Source organism: Diplotaxodon limnothrissa, linkage group LG11, assembly GCF_057381915.1.
Source record: "Diplotaxodon limnothrissa isolate DT_005_m linkage group LG11, D_limnothrissa_male_GT1.1, whole genome shotgun sequence".
Taxonomy (NCBI): Eukaryota; Metazoa; Chordata; class Actinopteri; order Cichliformes; family Cichlidae; genus Diplotaxodon; species Diplotaxodon limnothrissa.
In genome coordinates this window covers 36,993,458-37,007,594 of record NC_140606.1, presented here as the reverse complement: position 1 = coordinate 37,007,594, position 14,137 = coordinate 36,993,458, and positions in this window count along the sequence as shown.

Genomic DNA, 14,137 nt, shown 5'->3' with positions numbered 1-14,137 from the left:
GTGCTGAGACTCAGGGCTGAGGATGTGTGATGGCCAACTCTGACTCTCTGTCTACGGCCCGAGAGGAAGCTATTGATCCACATGCAGGTGCTGTCTGGAAGCCCCAGGTCTTGTAGCTTGGCCACCAGTTTGTGTGGAAGGATGGTGTTAAAAGCTGAGCAGTAATCCACGAAGAGCATCCGCACATAGCTACCATGCTCTTCCAGGTGAGTTAATGCAGCATGGAGTGCTGTGGCTACAGCGTCTTCCGTGGATCGGTTTGCTCTGTAGGCAAACTGGTGTGGATCCAGGCTGCGGGGCAGGGCTGCTGTGATGTGTCTGCGGACCAGCTTCTCAAAGCATTTCATTACCACTGGGGTGAGTGCCACCGGTCTGTAGTCATTCAGGCCGGTGATGTGGGGCTTCTTAGGCAAGGGGACTATGGTGGAGGACTTCAGGCAGAGTGGGACAGTCGCCTGTGCGAGGGATTTGTTGAAAATCCTGGTGAAGATCCCAGCCAGCTGTCCTGCACAATCCCTCAATATTCGACCTGGCACACCATCAGGACCCGCCGCCTTCCTCGGGTTAACAGCCTGCAGCATGCGCCTCACCTCGTGCTCTTCCAGGGTGAGGGTGGTGCTGCTATGGGTGGCGTGTTGCTGCTGTGGCTCCAATACCTCCGGTACCCTGGTCTCAAAGCGGGCAAAGAAGATATTCAGCTCCTCTGCCAGCTCCAGGTCACCGTCCGCAGCTCCGAGATTGATCTTATAGTTGGTTAGGTGCTGGATGCCTTGCCACACCTGCCGGCTGGTATTACTCTTCAAAAACAAGGCCAATTTCTGCTCACTTCCAGTGATATTAATCCCTTTTATGTTACCATTCTGCCTAATCCTTTCAGCCAATGGCTCTATAAAAATAGCAAATAAGAGTGGACTCAGTGGGCAGCCTTGTCTTGTGGACCTTTCAAGCTTGAAAGCATCTGAAAGTTCACCGTTAATCTTTACTTTTGCAGTTGGGCTATTATACAAGGCCCTCAATATAGTGATGATGGACCCATTAAACCCATGGATTTTTTTTTAAAATATGAAAAAATGTAACTTTTTCCTTCCGTCATACTTCAGAAATATAATACATTAATTTTTTGAACATTTTAAAACATTTAAGTTTGCTCGTTGTATTTATAAGATCCTACATTGACGTGCTCCACAATCATTGGTCAGTCATGTTAAAATCCATTATCAGTGGAAAACAAACCTGATCCTCTACTAGAGGATTGTGCAATACCTTTTAGACATAACACTCAGCAAACAGTTATTATTAGTTAAAGTCAGTGAGATTTGGAGTGATACATGACACATGACGGAATAAGACACGCAGACTTAGCATGACGAGCCGACGAGGAACACGTACACTGTGAATACATACAGAGGGAAAAGGGGACAGGAGATAAGACATGGACATAACTAAGCACAAACAGAACATGATGGCTGGGGGGGAAACACACGTGACAGAAGGAATGGGTCACAAGGGAAAAACATGGAAACGAGACGGGAGAAAAGGACATTACTGAAATACATGAAGGGCCAGGGCTGGGACAGCCAACCAGTCACAGACAAAGAGCCACATCATACACCTGGGCGCACATGAACATCACCCATCCCTTCCTCTGTCCTGCGTTCAGTTTAGGGTATCGAACTCAGGACCCTAGCCTCATCAGGCCGGGGTCTTTGTGTGGAGTCTGGATGTTCTCTCAAGCTTCCTCCCACAGTCTAGGGACATGCAGTTAGTGGGGGTCTTCTCGCCCCGTTCACATTCACACAGAGATGAATTGAAGATCACCTTGTGGTTAGTGCCTTCTATTCGATGTACAGACTGAATAATAACACCTTCTAATTAGTTCTGTCTCCTATTGGTGCTCTTCTACGAGTGATCAGTGCTTGATGGCTTACTAAGCTTAACTTTTTTCCACAACATTGATAACAAACACACACAGAACAACAACAACATATGTTATCTAAAAAAAACTTGATTGGACCAAAGTTTTGATGTTCATCCTACATGTTTATTGAGATTGTCTAATGTCTGCGACGGTATCTTCTCCCACGTCTGCGGACACCCGAGGCCTTGTGGGGTCTCTTGTGTCTGCGAACGGGGCGAGAAGACCTCGCATGTCTGCGTCTATACCTGCGTCGTGGCATTGTCCAAAACGGCGGTACCTGCTCCACGTCACGGGTTCTATTTATGGACTCACCTGGCAACTTTAGTGATGTCACTGCTGATGTTGTCACTGTTGGTGTGACCTCATGACTCATTCATGCCATCTGAACTGTGGTGTAATTATGAGGTCACAGGGGGACGTGAATTTATTCACAAAGTTGATAGAGAGTTTGGGTCATAACTCAAAGACGCAATGATGCAGTCAAATCATTTGGAATTAAATATCTCTGTCAGTGCGCCCCAGGGTGGCTGTGGCTACAATGTAGCTGCCATCACCAGTGTGTGAATGGGTGGATGACTGGATGTGTAAAGTGCTTTGGGGTCCTTAGGGACTAGTAAAGCGCTATGCAAATACAGGCCATTTACCATCTGTAAATTACAAGATTTAGAGGGTTCTGACATCACAGTCATCTTTCTGACATTGACATCCAGTCTCTCTGTTGTGATATCAAATGTCAATGCCAGATTCGTCTCTCTGTTGTGATGTCAGATATTAATGCCAGATTCGTCTCTCTGTTGTGATGTCAGATATCAATGCCAGATTCGTCTCTCTGTTGTGATGTCAGATATTAATGCCAGATTCGTCTCTCTGTTGTGATGTCAGATATTAATGCCAGATTCGTCTCTCTGTTGTGATGTCAAATATTAATGCCAGATTCGTCTCTCTGTTGTGATGTCAGATATTAATGCCAGATTCGTCTCTCTGTTGTGATGTCAGATATTAATGCCAGATTCGTCTCTCTGTTGTGATGTCAAATATTAATGCCAGATTCGTCTCTCTGTTGTGATGTCAGATATCAATGCCAGATTCGTCTCTCTGTTGTGATGTCAGATATTAATGCCAGATTCGTCTCTCTGTTGTGATGTCAAATATTAATGCCAGATTCGTCTCTCTGTTGTGATGTCAGATATTAATGCCAGATTCGTCTCTCTGTTGTGATGTCAGATATTAATGCCAGATTCGTCTCTCTGTTGTGATGTCAGATATCAATGCCAGATTCGTCTCTCTGTTGTGATGTCAGATATCAATGCCAGATTCGTCTCTCTGTTGTGATGTCAGATATTAATGCCAGATTCGTCTCTCTGTTGTGATGTCAGATATCAATGCCAGATTCGTCTCTCTGTTGTGATGTCAGATATCAATGCCAGATTCGTCTCTCTGTTGTGATGTCAAATATTAATGCCAGATTCGTCTCTCTGTTGTGATGTCAGATATCAATGCCAGATTCGTCTCTCTGTTGTGATGTCAGATATTAATGCCAGATTTGTCTCTCTGTTGTGATGTCAAATATTAATGCCAGATTCGTCTCTCTGTTGTGATGTCAGATATCAATGCCAGATTCGTCTCTCTGTTGTGATGTCAGATATTAATGCCAGATTCGTCTCTCTGTTGTGATGTCAGATATTAATGCCAGATTCGTCTCTCTGTTGTGATGTCAGATATTAATGCCAGATTCGTCTCTCTGTTGTGATGTCAGATATCAATGCCAGATTCGTCTCTCTGTTGTGATGTCAGATATCAATGCCAGATTCGTCTCTCTGTTGTGATGTCAGATATTAATGCCAGATTCGTCTCTCTGTTGAACAGTATCCGGGTTTACACCAGCCCACCAGATTTCTTATTTGTGTTGCCCTGTAGTAATCCTGTAGGCAAGGGATGCCTAATCCTCCTTTATCTTTGGGAAGCTGAAGTGTTTTGAACTTAACTCTTGGCTTTTTACCCGCCCATATAAATCTTGAGAGGGTCCTATCCCACTCTACAAAGTATCTATCAGGGTTTTCTATAGAAACAGACTGGAATAAGTTTAATATCTTTGGGAGCATATTCATTTTTATGATGTCCACTCTAGAAGAAATGCTTAGATAGACCATCTGCTAATATTTAGCATGATATCTTTTTTAAGTAGGGGGTAGTTGATTTCTTCCAAGCTAGTTATATCCATTGATAAGTTTATGCCCAGATATTTGATAGTTCTTTTGTCCCAGCTTAGTTTGTATTTGTTGAGCACATTCTGGGGAGGGCTATAAAAGCTACTAAGAACTTGTGTTTTTTGTATATTCAATTTATATCCCGAGTATAGCCCATACTCCTTTAACATTGACATGAGCTCCATAAGTGATTCGGTAGGTTTTGATAAGTAAACCAAAATGTCATCTGCAAACAAGGCCAATTTCTGCTCACTTCCAGTGATATTAATCCCTTTTATGTTACCATTCTGCCTAATCCTTTCAGCCAATGGCTCTATAAAAATAGCAAATAAGAGTGGACTCAGTGGGCATCCTTGTCTTGTGGACCTTTCAAGCTTGAAAGCATCTGAAAGTTCACCGTTAATCTTTACTTTTGCAGTTGGGCTATTATACAAGGCCCTCAATATAGTGATGATGGACCCATTAAACCCATGGATTTTTTTTTTAAATATGAAAAAAATTTAACTTTTTCCTTCCGTCATACTTCAGAAATATAATACATTAATTTTTTGAACATTTTAAAACATTTAAGTTTGCTCGTTGTATTTATAAGATCCTACATTGACGTGCTCCACAATCATTGGTCAGTCATGTTAAAATCCATTATCAGTGGAAAACAAACCTGATCCTCTACTAGAGGCGATTGTGCAATACCTTTTAGACATAACACTCAGCAAACAGTTATTATTAGTTAAAGTCAGTGAGATTTGGAGTGATACATGACACATGACGGAATAAGACACGCAGACTTAGCATGACGAGCCGACGAGGAACACGTACACTGTGAATACATACAGAGGGAAAAGGGGACAGGAGATAAGACATGGACATAACTAAGCACAAGCAGAACATGATGGCTGGGGGGGAAACACACGTGACAGAAGGAATGGGTCACAAGGGAAAAACATGTAAACGAGACGGGAGAAAAGGACATTACTGAAATACATGAAGGGCCAGGGCTGGGACAGCCAACCAGTCACAGACAAAGAGCCACATCATACACCTGGGCGCACATGAACATCACCCATCCCTTCCTCTGTCCTGCGTTCAGTTTAGGGTATCGAACTCAGGACCCTAGCCTCATCAGGCCGGGGTCTTTGTGTGGAGTCTGGATGTTCTCTCGAGCTTCCTCCCACAGTCTAGGGACATGCAGTTAGTGGGGGTCTTCTCGCCCCGTTCACATTCACACAGAGATGAATTGAAGATCACCTTGTGGTTAGTGCCTTCTATTCGATGTACAGACTGAATAATAACACCTTCTAATTAGTTCTGTCTCCTATTGGTGCTCTTCTACGAGTGATCAGTGCTTGATGGCTTACTAAGCTTAACTTTTTTCCACAACATTGATAACAAACACACACAGAACAACAACAACATATGTTATCTAAAAAAAACTTGATTGGACCAAAGTTTTGATGTTCATCCTACATGTTTATTGAGATTGTCTAATGTCTGCGACGGTATCTTCTCCCACGTCTGCGGACACCCGAGGCCTTGTGGGGTCTCTTGTGTCTGCGAACGGGGCGAGAAGACCTCGCATGTCTGCGTCTATACCTGCGTCGTGGCATTGTCCAAAACGGCGGTACCTGCTCCACGTCACGGGTTCTATTTATGGACTCACCTGGCAACTTTAGTGATGTCACTGCTGATGTTGTCACTGTTGGTGTGACCTCATGACTCATTCATGCCATCTGAACTGTGGTGTAATTATGAGGTCACAGGGGGACGTGAATTTATTCACAAAGTTGATAGAGAGTTTGGGTCATAACTCAAAGACGCAATGATGCAGTCAAATCATTTGGAATTAAATATCTCTGTCAGTGCGCCCCAGGGTGGCTGTGGCTACAATGTAGCTGCCATCACCAGTGTGTGAATGGGTGGATGACTGGATGTGTAAAGTGCTTTGGGGTCCTTAGGGACTAGTAAAGCGCTATGCAAATACAGGCCATTTACCATCTGTAAATTACAAGATTTAGAGGGTTCTGACATCACAGTCATCTTTCTGACATTGACATCCAGTCTCTCTGTTGTGATATCAAATGTCAATGCCAGATTCGTCTCTCTGTTGTGATGTCAGATATTAATGCCAGATTCGTCTCTCTGTTGTGATGTCAAATATTAATGCCAGATTCGTCTCTCTGTTGTGATGTCAGATATTAATGCCAGATTCGTCTCTCTGTTGTGATGTCAGATATCAATGCCAGATTCGTCTCTCTGTTGTGATGTCAGATATCAATGCCAGATTCGTCTCTCTGTTGTGATGTCAGATATTAATGCCAGATTCGTCTCTCTGTTGTGATGTCAGATATCAATGCCAGATTCGTCTCTCTGTTGTGATGTCAGATATCAATGCCAGATTCGTCTCTCTGTTGTGATGTCAGATATCAATGCCAGATTCGTCTCTCTGTTGTGATGTCAGATATCAATGCCAGATTCGTCTCTCTATCGAACAGTATCCGGGTTTACACCAGCCCACCAGATTTCTTATTTGTGTTGCCCTGTAGTAATCCTGTAGGCAAGGGATGCCTAATCCTCCTTTATCTTTGGGAAGCTGAAGTGTTTTGAACTTAACTCTTGGCTTTTTACCCGCCCATATAAATCTTGAGAGGGTCCTATCCCACTCTACAAAGTATCTATCAGGGTTTTCTATAGAAACAGACTGGAATAAGTTTAATATCTTTGGGAGCATATTCATTTTTATGATGTCCACTCTAGAAGAAATGCTTAGATAGACCATCTGCTAATATTTAGCATGATATCTTTTTTAAGTAGGGGGTAGTTGATTTCTTCCAAGCTAGTTATATCCATTGATAAGTTTATGCCCAGATATTTGATAGTTCTTTTGTCCCAGCTTAGTTTGTATTTGTTGAGCAGATTCTGGGGAGGGCTATAAAAGCTACTAAGAACTTGTGTTTTTTGTATATTCAATTTATATCCCGAGTATAGCCCATACTCCTTTAACACTGACATGAGCTCCATAAGTGATTCGGTAGGTTTTGATAAGTAAACCAAAATGTCATCTGCAAACAAGGCCAATTTCTGCTCACTTCCAGTGATATTAATCCCTTTTATGTTACCATTCTGCCTAATCCTTTCAGCCAATGGCTCTATAAAAATAGCAAATAAGAGTGGACTCAGTGGGCATCCTTGTCTTGTGGACCTTTCAAGCTTGAAAGCATCTGAAAGTTCACCGTTAATCTTTACTTTTGCAGTTGGGCTATTATACAAGGCCCTCAATATAGTGATGATGGACCCATTAAACCCATGGATTTTTTTTTAAAATATGAAAAAAATTTAACTTTTTCCTTCCGTCATACTTCAGAAATATAATACATTAATTTTTTGAACATTTTAAAACATTTAAGTTTGCTCGTTGTATTTATAAGATCCTACATTGACGTGCTCCACAATCATTGGTCAGTCATGTTAAAATCCATTATCAGTGGAAAACAAACCTGATCCTCTACTAGAGGCGATTGTGCAATACCTTTTAGACATAACACTCAGCAAACAGTTATTATTAGTTAAAGTCAGTGAGATTTGGAGTGATACATGACACATGACGGAATAAGACACGCAGACTTAGCATGACGAACCGACGAGGAACACGTACACTGTGAATACATACAGAGGGAAAAGGGGACAGGAGATAAGACATGGACATAACTAAGCACAAACAGAACATGATGGCTGGGGGGGAAAACACACGTGACCAATAATAGTAGACCTGTGCTACATTTGTCCAGCTAGGCAACACATATTTCTGCATAAGAGATACATGAGACACCCTTTAAATAAGCAAATTTCATGTTTAAAACATGGAAATGCAGCCAAAATGGACCATACAATGGCCTCAGTGAACACATCAGCACATAAGTAGAGATAAGGAAACTCAATCACATTAGATATTAATATTACTATGAGTAAATTATATATATTATATATTCTGTTATATGGTTTAAAGAATACAATGTGATAATCACACAGGAGAACGCTGTTTCCAGTTATACAAATTTATTTTATTTCACTATTAAAGAAACCAATTATGTAAATAAAAGCTCACCACAAGAACATCTCCCAACCCAGTCTTACAAAGTTGCAGTTACAATAAAAAATGGGTAGGGAACATGAACTGTTGGTGAGCTAAAAAACAATCCTGGTGCTGATGCTTGTCATTGAACGTTTTGGACAGAGCTCTTGATTGAAATGCCTACCGTTGTGTGTAGGCATTTCGGTCCAGATGTTATGGAGTTCAGTTCAGCTAAGATGTATTTCTAAAGCACCGGATCGCAAAAATAGCCGCTTCTCGGCTGTTTATATTGTAAGGTAAAGACCATACAATATAAGAGAGAAAACCCCCCAACAATCAGATGATCCCCTGTGAGCAAACCCTTGATGACAGTGTCTGTGAAGGTTATCAGTCATCAAGGCCATAGTAGTCTAAGGAGCTTGGAAAGAAAAGCGCCTGGACTTCTTTAAGTTAAAGAAGTCCAGGCGCTTTTCTCCAAGCTCCTTAGACTTGGTGACGGTGGGAAAGAAAAACTCCCTTTTAACAGGAAGAAACTTTCGGCAGAACCAGGCTCAGTGAGGGGCGGCCATCTGCCTCGACCGGTTGGGGGGGGGGGGGCACAGCTGTTATAACCCCTGACGCAGCATAGCTTCTAATTCTGAAAGATACGTAGATACCTTAAACCTGCACTCTATGCAGGACACCAAGCGATGACACGACTTGCAGTACTATAGGAGTCTATGCAGAAACAGTTTTCTCTCTTGAATCTCTGTAATTTTTTTGCTACTGAGTGTCTGGGTGCAGTCACTCATTTTGGGCCAATTAAATCAAATGAACTTCCATTGTCTAAGTTATAGCCCTATTGAACCTGCGTTAACCAGGTTTAATAGGGAGGGCCAAAGTCGTAGTTGTGCTAAATTTCCTCGAATTCTCCTCGGAGATTTTCGAGTAGCTTCCTTTGTTCTTGAAAGTTCTTTTCCATTTGTCTCATCGCTTCCCGTCCATTCCACATCTTTTTGGTAAGGTCACTAACCGTATTTTCCAAGGCCTTATTTTGTTGTTTGAGTATGTCAACTTGGACATCGTAGTTGTTTATCAGATTGTTATGTTCTTCCTGTGAAACTTTGGGAGTCTGAGCTTGGGTTTGCAACGCCATGTCTTCTGTTTTCAAGGCTTCCTGTAAATCATACTGATTTTTCTTGACCTCTTCAAGCTCTCTTTTCATTTCCTCAAATTCATGGCACAACAACTCCTTTTCTCTGTTGGTCACTTCAAAATCATGTTCGGAGTCTTTCTCAGTGGCTTTGGAGATCCGTGATTCTCCTTTCACACCCTCATCGTGTGGTTTCAGTTCTTTTTGAGAATCACCACTCCTTTTGGAAAGCTCCTGGAGGTCCTGTTCAAGAAGTTCGTTATGCCGCCTCAATATGTCAATTTCATGTGCAAAGCATTGGAGTTCCAGGGTCTGTCTGAGCTGTTCACTGTCCGTTGTTTTGTTTTCCTCATTCATGATCCTTTTTCTTTCTTCACTCTCTTGTAACTCTTTAAAGGCTGTGTTTGCCAGATGGAGCTCAGTTTTAACAGCCTGTATTTCCTGTTGCATGTCATCTTTTTCCTTTTCAAAGTCCCTTTTCAGCTCACACATGCGTTTTACCGTCACATCATTTTCCTCTCTTAAAGACTGGTTGTCCTTTTCCATGTCTCCCACTTTTATAACCAAGCCTGTCTTGCTGCTTTGCAACTCTCTGATTTCTGCCTCCATTTCCTGCATCACCTCTTTCTGTTGCTGGATCTCTTTGGTTTTGGAGCTGTTTAAATCCTTTAGAATTTGGTTCCAATATTCCAGCTCTTGAATTTTGAAGTGAATTGTTTCATTCTCTAGTTGCAGGTCTCTTTTCCTCTTGTTTTTAGAGAACCCACTTCGTTTGAAGAGAACTTCAATGTTTTTTTGGAGAATCTTGTTCTCATTTATGAGCTCTCTTTTTTGCTCCTTAAGGTCGGCGTTCTCGACTTTAAGGTCACGTATGGTAGAGTTTTGTTGTTTGAGAGTTTTATTCTCATTTTTCAGCTCTTTGATTTGCTGTTTAAGTTTTTCGTTCTCGGCTCTCATGTTGCATACAACAGGATTTGACAGACTCATATTTCAAATTGAAGTTGATGCTAAATCTCTGTACCAACTAAAAGATTTTTTAAAAATACCGTCGACTGTGTCAGAAACGCAAGTTTCCAGTAGTTTCCTGCCTAGTGAATTCTTCCACTCTCTTTGAAAGACTGACAAGAGTGAGAACCTCTCCCCTATTTATAGGTTTTCGTGTGCTGATGTCATAAAGAAGACCAGAGATCAAAGGGATTCTGGTGAAACGTCACTGTGTCTGGTCTGGGCAGTTCTGAATTGAATAATAACAAAATGACGGGGGGCGTGTCTGGTAGCCATGTGAAGACGTGTTGTACAGGGCTCCTCAATGGACTAACTTGTTTCATAATTCCATTGCTCCAAAACTAACGAACTTTTAACAACAGTACGATAACACGCCCGTGTGCTGCTCTGAGGCACTTTTTACATCTTCAAGGCTACGGTGTACGAAATATGAGCAAAACTAGATCGGGGAAAGAGCAGGCCGCAAAAGCCTCGGACCTGTCACGGTTGTTAAAGAGTGGACTCAGGCGCGGAGCTCAGAAATAATGACAGTGCATTTATTTACAGTGCAGCAATGTGACAACAGCTCAAATGTGCAACAATGGTGATAGTGCGTCCCTCCTTCCGTGTAAGCCCGTGCGTGGTAGTGAGTAGGGGTGGGTTTTTATAATCGATTCATTGATTAAGATCGATTATGGCTTGGATAACGTAAAATCGATTAATTAAAATCCTGAATCGATTTTTTTAATATAAATTTATTTTGCCCGAAATGCCAGAATCTCTGGTGACATCTCACAAAATTTCAAGAACCACCAAACAGCTAAGACAGTAAATGAGAGCAGGAACACGGATTCTGCACAAAGACTTAAACACACAGCACGACCCGCGGATCAGAATCATTTAGATGTCGCCTTTCTCACCCGACGGCACGGACACGGAAAGCCGACAGCTCACTGATTCTGATCTGTCGGCGGGTCCGCGCTTTGTGTTCACGCCCTTTATGCGCTGATTCTAAAGCTGTTAGTTTGATCTCTTTCCAAACAATATTGACCGAACCAGCAGCAAAAGAAGATTCACATAAACATCGTCATGAATTCACTCTGACTTTTACTGTTTTGCTTCCACCGCGATGCACAGCTCTCTCTCTCTGTCTCTCTCTCGCCCTCTCTCTCTCTCTGTCTCTCTCTCGCCCTCTCTCGCTCTCTCTGTGTACTTCAAGAACAGTTTCCCTTTCTTCATTATTCGCTTGCTTGTTATGCACAAGTCTACCGTTGTTTACAGCGCTGTCGGCCGCTGTTTTTTTCCCTTTTACATTCTTCCGAAAAGAAAACCTCATTTCTGCTGTTCAATACTGAACAAATTTAAACTTTTTAAAATTATTCAAAATGCAAAACGCTTAACCGTGTCTCTAATAAAACCTCTGTAACTTCAGAGGTAATGTTCATATGTTGATTAATGGTTTTCTTTCGTTTTTGATGTACTGCAGAATATTTTTATAAAATCCCAGGCCAGGAAAACCACCTTCATGTTTTTCTGTGTTTTATCTTCAGCTACTTTGACACAAAGGCATCTGCTGTGATGCTTACACCTTTGATAAAGTCTTGCGTGTGTCAGCTTCCTTTTTATTGATACAAAAATATGTAAATGTACTGATCTGAATTATAATATTTCTGACTGTCAAAATTTCCCAGATTTAAATCGAATCGAATCGAATTAAATCGAATCGTGGATCGAATCGATTCGGGACCTTGTGAATCGGAATTGAATCGATTCTAGAAATCAGTGACGATACCCAGCCCTAGTAGTGAGTGCCCGTCTCTCCTCCAAGTGCTTCCTTAGTGTCCGTAAATCCTCCGTCAATCCCTGGGTGAACACACACACACACACACACACACACACACACACACACACACACACACACACACACACACACAGGCAGGTCGACCGGTCAGGGCGCCGTCAGATCCTGACAGGACCATGCTGAGGACAGACCGGAGGCACCACCCCATGACATGAGTGAGATTATGAGAGCTATTGCTAGCTCTGAAAAGAGGATATTGGACCGTATCGATTCAAGCACGAAAGATTTATTATTCCAGAGGTTGGGACATATTTTTTCTGCACCTGCATTTTGGTACCTGAATGGCAAGCTCGCAAAGTCATCTGCTCTTCGTTTTATAAGCTGGAATGTTAAAGGTATAAATAATCCGGTTAAACGCACAAGGGCTTTTACTCATTTAAAATCATTGAGATCCGATGTTGTATATCTGCAGGAAACACACCTCCGATCAAGTGAACAAATTCAACTAATTAAACTGTTTCTCTGCTTGTCTGCATTGCCACAAATTGTTCTATTTGGTGATGTATCATAGAACTGTACTATATAGTGTATGTACGTTTCTGTGTTTGCTAGTAACTACCATCAACCTAAGGTCTCAGCTAATTTATCTTTGCAGAGATGTTCATTTGATTGTAACAGCAGTAGGAAAGAGCAGTAACAAGAGTAGGACAGCTAAGCTAATTATGGCTAAACATTTGGAATTTAATGAAAGCAAAAATTGACCTTGCAAAGATGGATAGGTTTATTTAGAAAGTCAGCTATTTACATTTAGTGTTCGTCCCAAGTAGGAGATTTTGAATTGAGTCTAAATTGACCGCAAATTTACTTACATCAAAACTTACAAATTTACATCAAAACTTCTGAAGATGCAGGTCTCTGTGCAGCGGCTGAAGTCTGTGGTGTAGAGGGTGAAGAGGAAGGGGGAGAGGATGGTCCCTTATGGTGCTCCTGTGTTGCTGATTACCTTGTCAGACACACAATGTGGAAGACGCACATATTGTGGTCTTCCTGTCAGGTAATCAACAATCCAGGACACTAGAGAAGCATCCCCCTGCATCGCTGTTAGCTTATCACCAAGCACTGGAAAAGTAAAAAAAACATGAACCTCACAGTGCTCGCCGGCTGGTCCGGGTGGATGTAGACACGATTGAGCAGATAGATGATGGCGTCCTGTGAGACGGGGCTGGTAAGCAAATTGAATGGGATCCTGATGTGGTCTGACAATGGGTGAGATCTGGTCCAGGATGAGCCTTTCCAGGGTCTTCATGATGTGGGAGGTCAGTGTCACAGGCCTGTAATCCTGGGGGCCACTGGGACGTGGCGTCTTTGGTACAGGGACGAGGCTTGATGTCTTCCACAGCACTGGGACCCTCTTCAGACTCAGCATGAACAGTTTATGGAAGACTCCACAAAGCTGGGGGGCACAGGCCTTGAGGGGACTCACTCCATCTGGTCCAGCAGACTTGCCTGAGTGGAGTTTCTTCATTTGCATCTGAACCTGGTAAGCATTTAACACTACTACACTGACATACATAATTTTCAATTTAATGAAGTTAAAAATTTGTTGTCTTATTGTCAGTTGTTATTGACAGCAAGATTATTAGAAATATATGAAAAAAATGTACATTAAATGGGAAGTTCAGGAGCTGAATCAATGACAGTTTTTTTTTTTCAAATGAAAGTGACAAAGGTGCAGATTCATACATAGATGCTGTCATATTAACAGATGTTAATGTGTGAAAAGGGCTTTAACCCTCCCATTATGATGTGGGTCGAGTTGACCTGATTTAAAAATGTAAAAGGAAAAATTGTTAAAAGTACTTTTTAATACAAAATTGCTGTTTGGCTTAAAAAATGTAACCAGCTTGTAAAATGAAACTGGTTTACCTGGCAGCCAGAGTGGAGGCTAAAGGCGACTGAAACTACTTCTTTCTTTGCAACTGTGAGACATATTATACACACACACACACACACACACACGACAGTA